Raw genomic sequence first — 16,303 nt, forward strand, 5'->3', positions numbered from 1 at the left:
TGTCTAAGGACAGATTTATACTATATTGTATGACAGTGTCATAGTCCAAAAAATAGCTAATCTATTGAGCTCCATTATACCATGAATGCAACACAAGCAACAGAGCGTAAATTAGGCATAACACTTGAGATTAGTGATCTATTTTAGGGAGGCTTTATTAAAAAAAAAAGATTTTCAAAGCACTATAGAACTCAGGCGCAATTGTTGCAAACTGAACTAGAATAGAGATGCCAATGTTTATGTGTACCTGTGTACACACTTACTGATCAAGTACTTATAATAGCTAAAAATACAAGATGCAGATGGAAATGTGATATCATCCAGCGAGAAAAATAATACATTCATAAAAGCTTTGAATTTGTGGCTGCTATGACAATGACATGTTCCAGATTATATTAAGTACTGTTACAAAGGCTTTCACGGCATCCATCCAGGTGTGTTTAATATCGAGTCCGAGTCGGCATGGTTACCCAACTGCAGTTGCTGATCATATTACTTGGAACTATAAACTTAAATTGAGTGTTTCATACAACTTTGATTATTCTGTGAAATGCCTTGCATGACTGCATGTCAATTATACATTGACTTTGTGATGAGGGTGAGGGTAAAGCCATAGCCTAAGTGGTTGTGTGATCTGTATGGTGGAGGGTAGGGTGCACATGTGCAACTGCTCGCATTTCACCACAGACAGACGATGATGCTCAGTGTGGCTGGCTGTCCCGTCCCTGCTTCCTGTCATAAATGGATTTGAAGGGGGGGAAGAGGCCTCATTGTGCAAGAGCCAGATAAATGCCACTCTCTCTCTCTCTCTCTCTCTCTCTCTCTCTCTCTCTCTCTCTCTCTCAAAGGAGTGTTCAAATATTCATAAACATGCATACCGTCGCTTCTTCAACCGGCAGAGAAATGCTACGCTCTCATCCTGGTTTGGTTTGATGCTAAAAGGTTTGGTTGAGATGGGGTGGATTCAGGGGATGGTTGGAGGACATGAGGAGCAACCTCAATAATACCACAATATCTACAGGACAGTGTTCCTCAACCTTTTTAGGCCGTGACCGCCCCAAAATAATCAGAATTTTCACTGGGAATCCCCCACTCTGACAAGCACATTTATTACACAGATAAAAGTTGTGAAATAAAATAGCTGATAGATCAGCCATTTTCACAATTTTTACCTCTTTCTTATATTATTTGACAATCTGCCCAATGTTTGACCAGTTTTACTTTAATAGTATAGTTAGATGCAGTAATGGCCTCAAAACTAAGTAATAAAATGAAATTGTCACTTTACTGTCCCCCTCAAAATAAATAAAAATAAATCACGTGGGGAACCTGGAAAATAGCTCCTTCATGTCAGTGCTCATTGATTCCCAACGTCCTCTGTGTATTCTCAGATGCACGGTATATATTCACTGTTTTTTCAAAAGGATTCCTGTAGTGGCGTGCTTGGGGGGGGGTTTCTTCAGTCCTTGGGCTCTCATGTAAAGCCTGTTCATGCTGTTGAGGAGATGCGATGAAGTGATTAAAGAAGCTCGGAGACTCAGACAATAACTCTCAATCAATAGAGGTATGGGTCCATGAAATAAAAGGTCTCTCTCTCTCTGTTTTCCTCTCCAGGGGAATCTCACTTAAGCCGCTAGCTTGTTGGTGGAGTTTGAGTGGGGATGTGGTTGTTGCTTGTTGGGTTACTCAATATTTAATTTGTTCTCAAAAGATGTGTATGGCCTCCAACATACACCTTGAACTAAACAAACAATATTACATTTTATTTTTTCTTGTTTCACTTTTATGACATTCTGCAGCCTTAAAGAAATAGTTGCCATAGGGAACCACTGCTGTTCATCAAATTATTGGCCTAATGTGACAAAAACAAAGCAATATCCATGAATTCAAGTCACCACATTGGGGTGAACTATCCCTTTAATGTGACTGCAGGCATGCATTTGTAATTACACACTATATAATTGGAGCTCTGAAATGTTTGATTTTATTCTGTTACAAAACATTGCTTGTGAACATGGCCTCTTGGTGCAGAAAATTACACATTATTACCAGTGTACGGCTGCAAATTAATTTCACAGACAAATCATTACAAAGTATCCTGCTGTCTTTGTCTCTTCCTTTCTGTTTACACGTGTCAAAGTCAGCAAGAGGCGAAAAGAGAACATGACATTTCAATCCAATATAAAAATTGGCTTAAAGGGAGGATGGGCGGGCAGGTGGACCACATTGTATAAGCCACAACCATATAAGGACCATAACCATATAAGGAGTTACTAATGGATCTACGCCCAAATATGGAGTGTGTTGTCTGACCTCAATGTGTTGACTCGTCATGCCATCAAGCGCAAACAAGTCTGTTAGCTCCATATGGGCACAAAGGGGGGCATATGCCCATATATGTATACATATACTGATCACTCATCGATCTCCATATAGGGTCAAGGACTGACTGATACAGAGATCTCTGTGCATTCTGCACTATATGAGCACTTTCTACTTTTCGTACTTTAAGTACATTTAGATGCCAATACTTTTGTACTTGAGCACATTTTGTAAAATTCCAGACTTTTACTATACATTGCAGTATTGATATGTTTGTTTTACTTAATCTAGAAAGTACTTGAGTAGAGTACTTTTTCCACCACTGGATATACATGGCAAGATAGATTAGTACTCTGGTGTGGTGTCCTTCATAGCGCGCTATTTTCATTTTACTTGCCACCTCGTGTTTCTCGGGCGACAGCGACGCAATAAATTACCACCCCCAGGGAGCAGGAGATGAATAATTGCCGTTTTGATTTGTGAAAATTAAAGCACCCAAACACAGCCCCCCGCCTTCCCCCCAAGCCCCCCTTGACAAAATAAACAACTCTGATCGTAGAAGACAAACATAAAGAGGGGATGCGTGCTTAGAGATGGAGAAAGATAGATATTCCCACCTCAAGACTAACCTCGCCTCACCATGGCTTTCCACCTCGGAGGAAAGCCTGTTCTCTGTTTCATTTCGGGTATATGATCCGCTCGGGAGCGGATGATATCGTTATGCCATATTGTAGTATTGTTTTGTAGTCGACAGGCAGGAACAATCAAATGGAACTTTCTTTTCCCTCAAACCGGAAGAATAACAATAAAAGCTCTCATAGCCTGCAGCTTTTATTGAGAAAAATCGGTTTGAGGGAAAAGGAAGTTCCATTTGATTGTTCCTGCCTGTCGACTATACAAAACAATACTACAACATGGCGTAACAATATCATCCGCTCCCGCCGGGATCATATACCCGAAATGAAACAGAGAACAGGCTACCTCAAGACAGGGACAGAGAGAGAAAGCAGGACTGAGTGCGAAATTGAGACAAAGAGCCATGGATACAGACAGAAATCCATACAACACAAAGAGAGAGATCAACAGGGCAGAGTGGGGGTGAAGGGGGGTGACAGAAAGATACCAGTAAAATCCTCAGTGTTAATTTAAGTCAGAGTGACTTTAACAGTTAAACACTGGATTTGACTCGATTTAGGATAATGGAACCAAAAATGAGCGCATGCAGGAAAATAAGGGCCACCTATAGATATTTCCTTCCCAGAGAAATTAAATATTAAAAACGGCTCGCGGCCATCTTCCCATTGTGTAATCATGCAAATGTATACATTGCTTGTCGGGGAAACGCGGGAGCATGTATGCATAATCATGCGTGCAAGGCATGCAGATGCAATTGACGATGGCTTTGTGTGTGCGGATGTGTACGTGTCCTCCTTTGCTCCCACACATTGCCATTTGTGTCTATGTGACGTACAGTGAGAGTGTACGTGTGTGAGCATGTCTGCACCGCCTGTAATGTAAACCCATATTATATTCCCTGTGTTTTCAGCCCGGCAGGCGTGTGTGTGTGTGTGTGTGCGTGCGTGTGTGTGTGTGTGTGGACAGAGATTGGTGCCACCTGCGGCTCAGCTGGGACCTGGCTGAGGGAATGAGGGTCGTGTGAGAGAGAGAGGAGAGGAGAATGAGGAAGGTGGCAGCAAGAGGTGAGAGAGGGAGGACATAATTACACGGCAGAGCAGAGGCTCATCTCTCCTCCTTCTCCTGCCCCCCCCTGCCCCCCCCTCCACGCACACACACACACACACACACACACACAGCTCCTTCACGTCTCCATTTGGGACAAAACAATCCATCAGGCAAAGGTCAGCTTGGTCCCCCACCACCCACCCACACACGCACAGTAACACAGATTATTCAAATGACACAAGCACACATTCACACACACACACACACACACACACACGCACAAATAAAACACATCAGGCACCCACACAAAGAGGGGAAAGGCCGACCGGTACAAGCACACAGTCACAATTCACAAATAAGACCAGACAAAATCTTGGGAAGAAAATGTTGGTGCCTGGTTCTCAGTACGTGGTTCTCAAACATTTTCATGTTAACGAGCGACCCCCCAAATGTAACATTTATTTTTAAATAGATAGATCTACGTACATAGCCTGAATCCAGACTGATTCGCTCCGTTCGGCGCAGAACAGTCAGTCAGACTGGATTCCATACAGGCTATAGGTTCTACAAGCTCGACTGTCATTGCGACACATTGTGAGGTTGTAGATAAGCTAGTGTCAATTGGCCGGAAAATATAATACAGCTCAGCTGTTTAAACTGTTCCACATTTTGCTGGGTGTGGAGTGGACCCCCCTGGGTATCCCCAGACCCCACTCTGAGAACCGCTGTGTCTGACCAAGCGCCTCAGTCATAAATGCTGCACGCACACAAAATGGGACAAAAATACTGTGTATGCCAGTTTCTCTTGTCTAAAAAATAACTTGACATGGGGATTGTGTTTACCTCCACACATTTCTACTTTCTTTTTTTTCTTCTTTTTTTCAGGTTTACTTTTGGGTATTGTTATGCTTTATTTCAGATAGGTCAGTGTAGTAGAGAGACAGGAAAGCAAGGGTAGAGGTGTGCAGGACATGACCCTTGTGCTCACAAGGAGCATTATGGTGCACTTGCTGAGACAGGCTAGCCTGGCATGGCAAGACTAAAAACACAAGCATTAAGCAAATTATTTCACACTGGCAGTTTCATGTGGTTTCCGGAGACTAACTCCTACCACGCACCACTCTATTCTTAGGCAGGCTGCACATTTTGGAGAGATGTGGTGGTAGAGTGTCGGACTGATGCCATGCGTTGCGTCGTGCTTACGGTTATGGTTAGGGTAAGGGTTTGGGGTAGAGTGTCGGACTGAAGCCATGCGTTGCGTCGTGCTTACGGTTATGGTTAGGGTAAGGGTTTGGGGTAGAGTGTCAGACTGATGCCATGCGTTGCGTCGTGCTTGCGGTTATGGTTAGGGTAAGGGTTTGGGGTAGAGTGTCGGACTGATGCCATGCGTTGCGTCGTGCTTGCGGTTATGGTTAGGGTAAGGGTTTGGGGTAGAGTGTCAGACTGATGCCATGCGTTGCGTCGTGCTTACGGTTATGGTTAGGGTAAGGGTTTGGGGTAGAGTGTCGGACTGATGCCATGTGTTGCGTCGTGCTTGCGGTTATGGTTAGGGTAAGGGTTTGGGGTAGAGTGTCGGACTGATGCCATGCGTTGCGTCGTGCTTACGTTTATGGTTAGGGTAAGGGTTTGGGGTAGAGTGTCAGACTGATGCCATGCGTTGCGTCGTGCTTACGGTTATGGTTAGGGTAAGGGTTTGGGGTAGAGTGTCAGACTGATGCCATGCGTTGCGTCGTGCTTACGGTTATGGTTAGGGTAAGGGTTTGGGGTAGAGTGTCGGACTGATGCCATGCGTTGCGTCGTGCTTGCGGTTATGGTTAGGGTAAGGGTTTGGGTTAGAGTGTCTGAATGATGCTGCCGAGAAACACTGTGTTCCGCAGCAGATGCTGCTGCCGTAAAATGTACTCGCTCTCTCTCCTTTCTGTACGATATGTACGAATTCTACTGGACTTGAAACCTAATTATACTATTGATGTTATACACTGAATATAACAGTACTTATATTGATTTATTTCAAAGTTTGGTTATCGTTACTGATTGGTCAACTAGATTAGATTACTAGTTTCTGGTGGGCTCATCGCCAGACATCATTGAAATGTTATATTATGTCGTATTTAACCACATACAGTAGTACATTAGTGTCCCTATTCTGAGGACGCACATTCGCCAAAAGTAGCCGATCTACAAGCTCACAACGTGTTGCGTTGCGATGCGTTGTGAGGCTATTTTTGTCAAAGAGATGTACTGTAGAGGTAATGAATGGGTGGGCCTGATGTGACGCATTGTGAGCTTGTAGATCTGCTATTTTCAAAATATTTTTTATTAATTTGAGACTTTTACTTGTAATAGAGTATTTCTACATTGCAGTATTGATATTTTAACTAAAATATGAGTACACTGTCAAAGTGCACCAACACCATTTTATAGACAACATTTCTCATGGACAGGACACACACCAATGTCTGCTCAGGGTCCACATTGGATGTCTGTGGAGTGATTGTGTCTCCAGGCAAGTTATTAGAGCAACCAAGGTCTGACGTTACAGGCGCTAGAGGGCACTACCCCCCTGGATCACAGATTATGTCCCTCATAAAAATTCCCCATAGATAAATCTTAGATTGCAGCGTAATATGATGCAATCTAAGATTTATCTATGGGGAATTATTATAAGAACTGTGTTCCAAAAATAAAATAAAACACCCGGCGATTATTCCCGGGCCGTATGGATATGAAGCATCAACTGCCGGTGAAAAAGTGAGGGAGTACTACCGGTAATTTATCCAAAGACTAATATTTTCTTTCTTAATCAGTAACGAAGGCTATCTGACAGAATGACCATGGTGATTTGTTTATTTTTGGAACACAGTTCCAGTCTCTCTATACTACCCAGCGGTAGGACTGCTCTAGGGTGGTCTTTTTGAGGTGCCATAGATTTGTTTTGTTTTTTCTCTTGGGAGGCTTTGCTTCCACGGTACCATGAACATTCCCATTGTGCAATTACTGTATGCTAAGTGAGTGATCATTTGATTGGTCATTATATTGAATCCACTTGCAACACACCCACTGATAATACAGTCTAATCCAATCTGCCTGAAACATCCCCACTTCACTGCAGACTCCTCTCATCTTCAGCCCACATTATACCAAACAAACAATCCATCGCCAGTTAGCCTGTCCTTTTGACCACTATTTAAATTATTCCAAATTGTGGAAGTTAACATACTGTATAGATGTGATCTTAGGCGGGCTTATATGCTTGATGTAACTATGAATGCATAAAGAAAATCTTAACAAATGTAAGACATATTCTCATGGCTATTGACTTGGCAGCATAGAGCGTTCATTCATCTCCCGTGGACTAACAAGCAATGTTGGCAAAACTAGACACGAGCATTACCACCAGGTGTTGTAAAAGCTATTGTAACTGATGATGCGACTGTACCAGTCTTCCCATTATGTAACAGCCGTTGGCTGTTTTTGTGATGTTTTGATTAATGGTGATAAATATATATAGAGCTGATGCTATCATATATATATAATTTATATATATATATTTATTAGTAGGCTTGTTTAGCAGGTACTAGGTTATAGAGCATCTATTATGTTGCCTAATACCTGGTACTGGTTGTAAAAGAAGAAAGATTGAGCGCTTTTGCCACAGAAAGTACAAGTAAAAAAGGGTTTCAGATCATTTAGAAGCTTGTTTCACAGACAGCGCAGCTGTTGGGTTTCTCTTATCTTATTTACAGGCTGTACAGCCGTACAACCAAAACCGTACAAATCGATGGGGCAAATAGGAGTCGAGACAATATTCTATGTGGTGAAATCACAGTAAAACAAGTTGACAATGGATGCCAAATAGGCTAATTTGTTAGACACAAACAGTACATTTGAGTGATCTCAATTGAGTTGTGAGTTCTAGAATCTGTTCCAATATGTATTGTCTCGTGAGGGAAATTTTGTTTGCGGATAGAATTTGCAGTTGTGGCTGTCTCATAATGGAACTGAGGAATAAACATGCCGTGGCATGGACATGATCAAGTCGATGTAATAAACAAGCTGTCAGCCCATGTAATAGTATCATGTGAAGCTGTGAAATTCAATCATGAATTCTATTGCAGTGGCAAGTTCTGCTTTGGGAGCCAACCTTTGAAGTGAATCAAGAGAACCCTGTTCTCTATTGTACATTTACAAAGGTCTAACTGAGCAGCTACTGTTGAATGCTTTGTCAATTGTGTAGCTATGTACATGAAACGGAATAAAAAGTATGTTGTCATCAATATCGATTTCAAATTACTTGACAATATCATAATATCATAAGTAAGCCTGTGGCCCATAGGGCAGGAGCCTATTTCCTGTTTCTGTAGCGTGAGGCAGCTTGATGTACACTACAGTTCATCCCTGCATGACGCTAGTATATGGCACAGGGACTTAACCCCCTTGAGTGCCAAGCAGGGATTCATCCCATTTTTATAGTCGTTGGTATGACTTTTATAGTCGTTGTCAGGGTGGACACTCTAACTAATATGACATATTGATATTTCTTGATTGCTATCAGTTAAGCCTTATTTTATACGTTAAAAAAAACTACCATCTGTCTTACTGTCATAATGGCACTGGCAGTATTCTCAGTTCTCTCACTGTGGGGAACACATCGAGGAATGGTTATTGAATTCTACAGCCTGGAAGGCTGTAAAAGTACTAATGAATTAGTAATATAGATTATTATATATTTTTCTCCAAACACAGACGTTATCAAATGTAACTCAAAATCATAAACGACATCGCTAGTGTGATTTGTTTATTTTTGGAACACAGTATATGACACAATCTACTGTAAGACTTGCCATATGGAGATTCCAATACAAAACATAACTCAGTGACACAGGGGTACGTGGGACCGACGTCGGATCTTCAGTATTGTATACACTGCTACAGTGAGAAATTGAAACAGTTCAGAGAATCCAAACCATTAGAATGCCTTGTATGAAATGCACCATGTGAAAAGTCATCCAGTGTACACAGGCTGTAATATCGCCTGGGTTCCCAACTTCCTACAGCAGCAACGACAGCCATTCTCTGCATGTAAATTGCTCTCCCCGGCTTCATAGTTGGCTATTAAACGAAGAGTAACCTGGATTTCAAAATCTCACTTCATTGAGCCGGGATGGGCCGGAAGGAAGCCAATAAATAAATGATTCTCAAAATTAAAGAAAGGAGCCTGAAATAAAGAGCAATGCCGTTTCTATTATGAATATCCAAAGCAATATTTTATTGTTATTAAAATCCTGTGGGCCATATAAACGGCGCCTAGTGAGGCTCCCACGAGGAGCCGTTTTAATATCCTTATAATTTAATATCCACCGCAGGTTTCATTTTTATCGCTCTGTGTCTGCAAACATTTTATGCCTTTCATATTCGGTGACTGCCATGTTCCTGCGATGGAAAATGTAGGCAACATCAACACAGACAGCAAATTATCAATTACCCAGTCCATGAATTTATCCTACAGTCAATCTGTCTTAAAAACTATTTACTATATAACCACGAGTGTCAACAACAGAGTGCCTGTTGTCCAGAGGTTTTCCTTTTTTTTTTTTTTGACTGCTAGTTGTGTTTTGTTTTTTGTTTGTTTTTTCTTGTCTTTTTCTTTTGTGTAAGTCATGTGAATTTTGTATGCTTTATTGAAAAATCATTAAAAAACTATTTACTTGGTGGACAGGTGTCTCCCAGGGCTTTGTACTTGGCCCCCTCCTGGTTTCCCTCTACACCAAATCTCGAAAATAGTATTACTGTATATCTACAAGCTCACAACGTGAGACATTGTGAGCTTGTAGATCTGCAATTGTCACAGAAAGCGCTCCTATTGTGCCATGCCCACAAGGAGCATTCTGAACAGATTGCAAATAGTCTGTGTCGGGTGGGAAAGCTCATATGTCCAACACTGTTACTTTTCAAGATTCAAATAAAAAAATGGCCAAATTAGCAGATCGATTCAAAACGCACCACTTTTCTGCCCGACAGCAACACAATCTTGATTCTTCCAATCAAATCCTAATGCGTTGTATCAATGGCTATACATCTCCAGCTATAAATAATGATTTCATGATGGTGATGTACTGTAAAGATATATTTAGCCTACCGTTGCTATCTACACAGGGTGGGCTGGGTTATGATTCATATTTGCGGTTGCATTGCTCTTGAAAATTGCATGGCAGTGACTTTTATTTATTTATTTATTTTTGTGCTTAGTAATTTTAAGAGTTCACCGCCTCCATAATTTCCCCCCGACAGAGTTAAGGTCAACAACCCATTTGATTTAATGGGATTTTAATTCCTACTTAACACGCACGCACGCACGCACACACACACACACACACACAGACACACACAAACACACACACAGAGCGCTGTCAGAGCCTGGAGCATAAGGCAAGAAGATAGATTGACCTTGATGTACAAAGGCCAGTAGACTAATAAATATTATCTAAAGTGTTGCAGGTTGACCTCCTGCTCTGACAGGTTTGTGTTTTCTGATTGCTTCCATCTGGAGGGTGGAGGGGTTTCGTTGCTGTCATACCCACCACTCAAACTTTCATAGGGCCCTTGAGCAAGAATACTAGCACAGCGTTTTTTGTAGAGGTGATGCAAGGCGATAAAGAGAGGGAGATAATTAAGAGAGATGTTGATCAACATTTAATTGTCTTGTGTAACTTATAAACAAATAGAACAATCCAATTGCCATTTATTTCCGTTTGTCACGGTGAGAGCAGAGGACTGTTGCTAGGGCTGCGACTAGGATGCCCAGCTATCCTCTACCCCTGTCTTATTTTGTGTCGTTCAACTGGTTATGCTCACCTCCATGGACTACGACAGGGCATATAGTCCTCAGGGTGTGTGACTGTGGTTGTCACGTGCAGGCTGTCCATGTGGATGCACATTGACAGGCCCTCGGCCACCCAGCGCATTAATATTTAAGCCTGGCAAGCAGCCTGAGAAGGTACAACTTCAGCGGGTGCCACCTGCCCCAAACATAGCTCACAACTGACACACACACACACACACACACACACACACACACACACACACACACTCTAGTGCCTCTAACTGCACGGATCTGTGGATAACTTTGTATGCCAACTCCCTAGAGGCCAAGGAAAAACCTACATTCCTATCCTGGTGGAGACCTGTGCCCAGAAGGGCACTTTTTCTAGTCTGTTCATATTTATCTAGCCTCAGTTATGTCATTCTGACTAACATGATGGACTCGACACGTCAGCCACGTTACATTTATTTTACAATGAAGAGATTGTTGATGTTGACGTCAGTCAACACGTGGATTTACATTCCTTTCAATTCTAAACTTTGTTGGAATTAGAATCCTGTACAGATGTATACGGGGGTGGACAATTTGGCCCAGTGACAAGGGTGTACTTTAAAGACAGCGGGTGCAACTGCTTAACCACGCCTTCCTCCCCTATAGTCTACACACACGGTTAGTCAGGCACATAGATATTTAAAACTATAGATGCCTCATTGGTCACTGCAGTTTGTTGGAGCGACCTGTCTCCAACGGGAAGAAGTCAAACGGAAGTGCTGAAGGCATGCTGCGTCGTTGCCACTCAAGTGACTACTGGCCAATCACAGCACATCTTTTCTGGAACTTCCTTTTACATCGCAAAAGCAAATTTCGCTGGGAAAGAGTGAGTCGCGCCTCTGATTGACCTACCGAACACGGAACATCCCTATCCGTTACGTACCTGGAAGCTTGGCAAGCTTCCTCTTTGCTTCGCAAGGAATCTCGGGAAAGCTTGCCTCCATGTTGCCTTCCCTCGAGATACAGAAGTCTACTGTAGACGCTGGAAGAGTCTACCTTTATGTGTCTATAAAGGTAGACTACGGTCAGGAGGAGGCACTACACTGTACAGAGACAGAGAGCAGCGGCAGCCGGCAAAGTGAAGTTGTAAAACTAGTTAAAATGCTTAAATAGAGCAGTGAAATAATAACTGACCAATGACCATCATACAGTACATACAAATATAAGTGTATTACCAACCTTTGTTGCTAAAATCCATCCAAATGTGAATGTGAACTATGATCCTTCGAATGTTAGTTTAAACCTACAGGATCGATAAGATGCAAGAATGAGCATGGGCAGACAGGACACTTTTGAACCTCTTTTTAGAGCCTATTTAGCCATATTTTGCTGAGAATGAGGAAATCATCACTGTGCTATTAACAGATCACTTTACCCAGTTTCAATCTATTTTCTTATTATATAATTGGTCCATACTCCTCTAATGGTCACTATAAGATGCCGCTATTTCGGTCTACTCACTCTGAGACAAAAGGGAGAGTAGACAGAAATAGTGCCATATCTTATGATGAGCATTAGTGAGGACCAATTACATGCAGAGATAGCTTGAAAACGGGTGAAGTGGTCCTTTAAGTGCATACTTAACAGCACCAGAAGGATGGAGTATAGAGTATGTAAACAAAGCAGACAAATGCGCTGAGCCAGTGATGATTTGGAAACTGGAAACCATGACCAAGTGAAATGCAAAGGCTTATATGGATTCTGTGAAAAAGATGTGTTTCTCCAACCAGTGGTCTGCAATAGTTGGGCAGCAGTCATAATCAGAACAGAACACGGCCTATTTTATTACACTGACATTAGTGCTTTTACACAAACAGCAATGCTAGCGAGTTGTTTCATCATGGCTTTAAAATATTTTTTGTGACCCTAGGTTGCATTTACTATGAAAGCCTGCATCTCCCGTCCGTCCGTCACCCATGCATCCATTTATGGTCACGCATCGTGACATCACGTCTCCATATATGGTCACGCCTCGTGACACGTTAAGCCACCATATATGGCCAAGATCATGACACAGACCTCATCTAACCCTGGATATGGATCATCACCTATAGATCTGCATATATGGAGCCGGCCAGCAACCTCAAACCCTTAGATCTCATTATACTGTATGGAGCTGACCTGTTCTGCTTCTGACATTCCATATGTTGATCCCTCCCCACCCGTCCTTCCTGTTCTGACATTCCATATGTTGATCTGACCTCATCAAACCCTGTGCCCTCAAGACACGCGCTCCATATAATGGCAAGTACAGAATTCCATGTTGATCTGACCCCCCATGCCAAAGCGCCAGCGCTTGCCCAGCAGTCTGCCGTCACCCAGGCTTGTGCAAGCATCCACCCGCACGCATCTCTGCCTCAGGGCGTCTTACTGGTATATTCCTAAAATATCATTGTAATACCAGTAACATTGTAGCAAATTACTTTCAAATGAAAGTCTATACAAAGACTATACAAAAACACAAACCGACCCACGGTCACTGAGATGTGAATCTCTAGAAAGGGTGGTTTTAGTAAATAAATATTTTATATAATGGCTCCTGTTTGTTGATGTGAGAAAATCATAATATGCTATTTTTGATGAATTCCTTGAATCACTGGATATTCTTATCAACTACATTCAACTCTCGTTCCACTGGGTGACTTCAGTCAAAGATATTAAATTATGAAAGATACAGTACGCCATCCCAATTGGACCCAAATTCGTACACAAATCCTGCAAATGGTCGCTGGCTAATCTTGCGAAAGCCCAATGTTTACTGATGCCAGATCCTACGAGAGTATGTAGCTAGCTAGCCTGGCGCAGCCAGACATCATCCGCCCCTATTGCATATGCATATAGTGCAGCGCAGTGGTATATTAGTATCGCAACGCAAGGCTAGTATGTAGCTGGAGAGTGTGAGGACAGAAAGGTTGATAATAAAGTAGATTTTCTCCTGAAAAAACAGTGTGCGGATGTCCCTTCTTCCACATTGTATACTCTTTGTCATCATCGCACCTGCTCCAAATTGCCTGCCGGGTGTGCGGAAGTCTTCTCTCTATACTCCTGAAAAAACCCAAAATCTTGGGAAGATTGTGTGGCTTATGACGATCGGGTCCCAGTGACCATGGGGCTAAAGAATGGTTCAGAAGTTGTGTTCACATTCACTCTTCAATTGGAATGAATAGCCTCCAACTGCTTCCGGTCTCCTAAAAAGGCAGCCACCCACGTCACACACACACATGCAAAGTAAACCGGAGATGCCATCATGTCTTTATTTTGTTGTCCTGGCTGTGACCACTTGATGGAATCTGGGGTATCTAACTCCCTCTTGTCTTCTATCCTCTCCTTTCTAATCTTCTCACAACCCCCCCTCCCCAACCACCTAACTGACTCCGCAAACTCCTACTGTCTCTTCAACATTTCATCTGTCTTTGACCATCACTCTCTCTCTCCGAGCCGGTATGCCTTGTGTCTGCCTGCCAACTCTGAAACCCTCAGAGCTGAATGAACACGTCAAAGTACAGCTGAAAGACTGGCCAATCAGATGGCCTCTCTCTCTCTCTCTCTCTCTCTCTCTCTCTCTCTCTCTCTCTCTCTCTCTCTCGCTTTCATTCTCTCTCTCTGTCTTCTCTCCATCTCACCATCCACGGCTAAGTCTTCTTTCTTCATTCACGCTCTCTGGCTTTATATTGTAATCTCTTTATTTGTCATATCTGCCCCTGTGCAATTTTCTTTTACAAAGCCTAAAAGCCAAAAGGAAATGAAAGATTTATGTTATAATGTTTAATGTAAAAAACACAATTAAATCGTTAATCGCAATTATGTGTGACAATTGTCAACTTCAATGTTGTAATAGTGACAGCCTTACCCTATCTAATTCTACCTAGTAATACCTACAGTACCTACTTTCCTACCAAATGCAGACTACCAAAATGAGACTCAATATACACAGCAGTGTGGGTATAGGTCAGGCTACACCTGGATACTTTTATCTTTTCTGTTACATTGTTAAAAGGACATCACTCCCTATAGTAACTGTACAGATAAATTAATCATATCTGAGACAAGATCATGAAATGTATTCCTGCTGTATATTAGTAATGGGGCCTTCGGAGCCTGTTTGCTGAGTCAAGGAGATAGGAGTGAAGAGGAAGGCACTTCCATTCATCATCATAACCACTGCAAAACTGACACACAGTACTTCATGTAGACTATAGGGTGCTGCGTTGCTACTCGCTATTGAGCCTAGCTCTTTAGCCGACTAGTAACATATGCACCTTTCGGATTTATAGGTCCCGGATTTGCCTCCAGGCCGAGGCAACATTGGTGGCAGTGGTGGGATAGGTTCCTCAGTTCGTTCCTCACCGTTACAGACTTAATGCAGCGTAGTCAACAGCACGTTACCTGCCTGGTTGTGGAGGTCGCCCCAGTCAGTCGAGCCTAGAGCCTGACTGGTGTGCATGGACTCGCTGAGTCGCTTCCAGGTAGGCGGAGACGACTGTAGGTTATAGGGTGCCGTGTTGCTCATCGCTATTGGCCCGGGCTCTTTAGCCGTCTGGTAACGTATGCGCCTTTCAAATACATACTGTAGGTCCCAGGTTCGACACAACAGACACAGACAACAGACAACAGACACCGACCAGTCCATTGTGTGTTGCTGGGCAGTGTGCACAGAGAGTACAGTAGTTTCGATAATGATGCCGGTATTGGAAAAGCTGCCAATATTGCTTAAAATGCTGGTATTTAACTTGTAGCTTAACATTTTTTAATTGAACTTTGATTTATTTATTAACGACACCCTTAACTCTGAGAGTGTACAAATTCAGAGTTACAGACCTGTAAGGGTCCATTTGGAACCCTCTCAAGGAAAAACAGATAGCCCCTGGACCAGGCACGGAGATATAGTAGAAGCAGCAGATGCAGTCGCATCGGGGCCCGCGGGGGCAAGGGCCCGGCCGGCCGCTCTGATTCTTGGTAGTAAACTGTAAACTCTCTCTCTCTGGCTCTCTCTCCCACACGCTGTTAAGTTACCTAAGACTTACTTAGACTTACTTACTAAGACTGGGCTGCTTACTGGTGCACGTTAAGAGTAGGCCAGTAGGCTATAGACGTATTTGCTCCGGTCTGCCTGGTGTTGCTGTAAACAGTTTTAGCACTGGTAAAGTTGAGTTTTGATTCTTTGAACAGTCCAAACAAGACATAAAATTACCACAGACACTTTCAAAAGAGAGGGCAAGATAGATGGAGTAAAGGTGGAATTGGAACCACAACAGCTCCATCCACACTGAGTGGAGTGGAGGTGAGTGAAGTCGCATGCCGGTGAAAGAAATACCAAGACAACAACAGTAATCATAAAGATGGACACATGCCCACGTTAACTTTACCACTTGAATTGAAAAATTAAGAGACTATTTAATCAACTTTCCTGAGTTGATTAAACAG

The 16,303-nt window shown here is 42.6% G+C and overlaps 1 protein-coding gene across 1 annotated transcript in view; it reads right to left on the minus strand.

The window, feature by feature from the left end:
- chst8 (carbohydrate (N-acetylgalactosamine 4-0) sulfotransferase 8) overlaps positions 1-16,303 on the minus strand; it is a gene marked incomplete at both ends in the record, with an annotated part of 237,810 nt that overhangs the window by 33,965 nt on the left and 187,542 nt on the right. The window lies entirely within an intron of this gene.

Source organism: Protomyctophum parallelum (assembly GCF_964188405.1).
Source record: "Protomyctophum parallelum genome assembly, chromosome: 2".
NCBI classification, from domain to species: domain Eukaryota; kingdom Metazoa; phylum Chordata; class Actinopteri; order Myctophiformes; family Myctophidae; genus Protomyctophum; species Protomyctophum parallelum.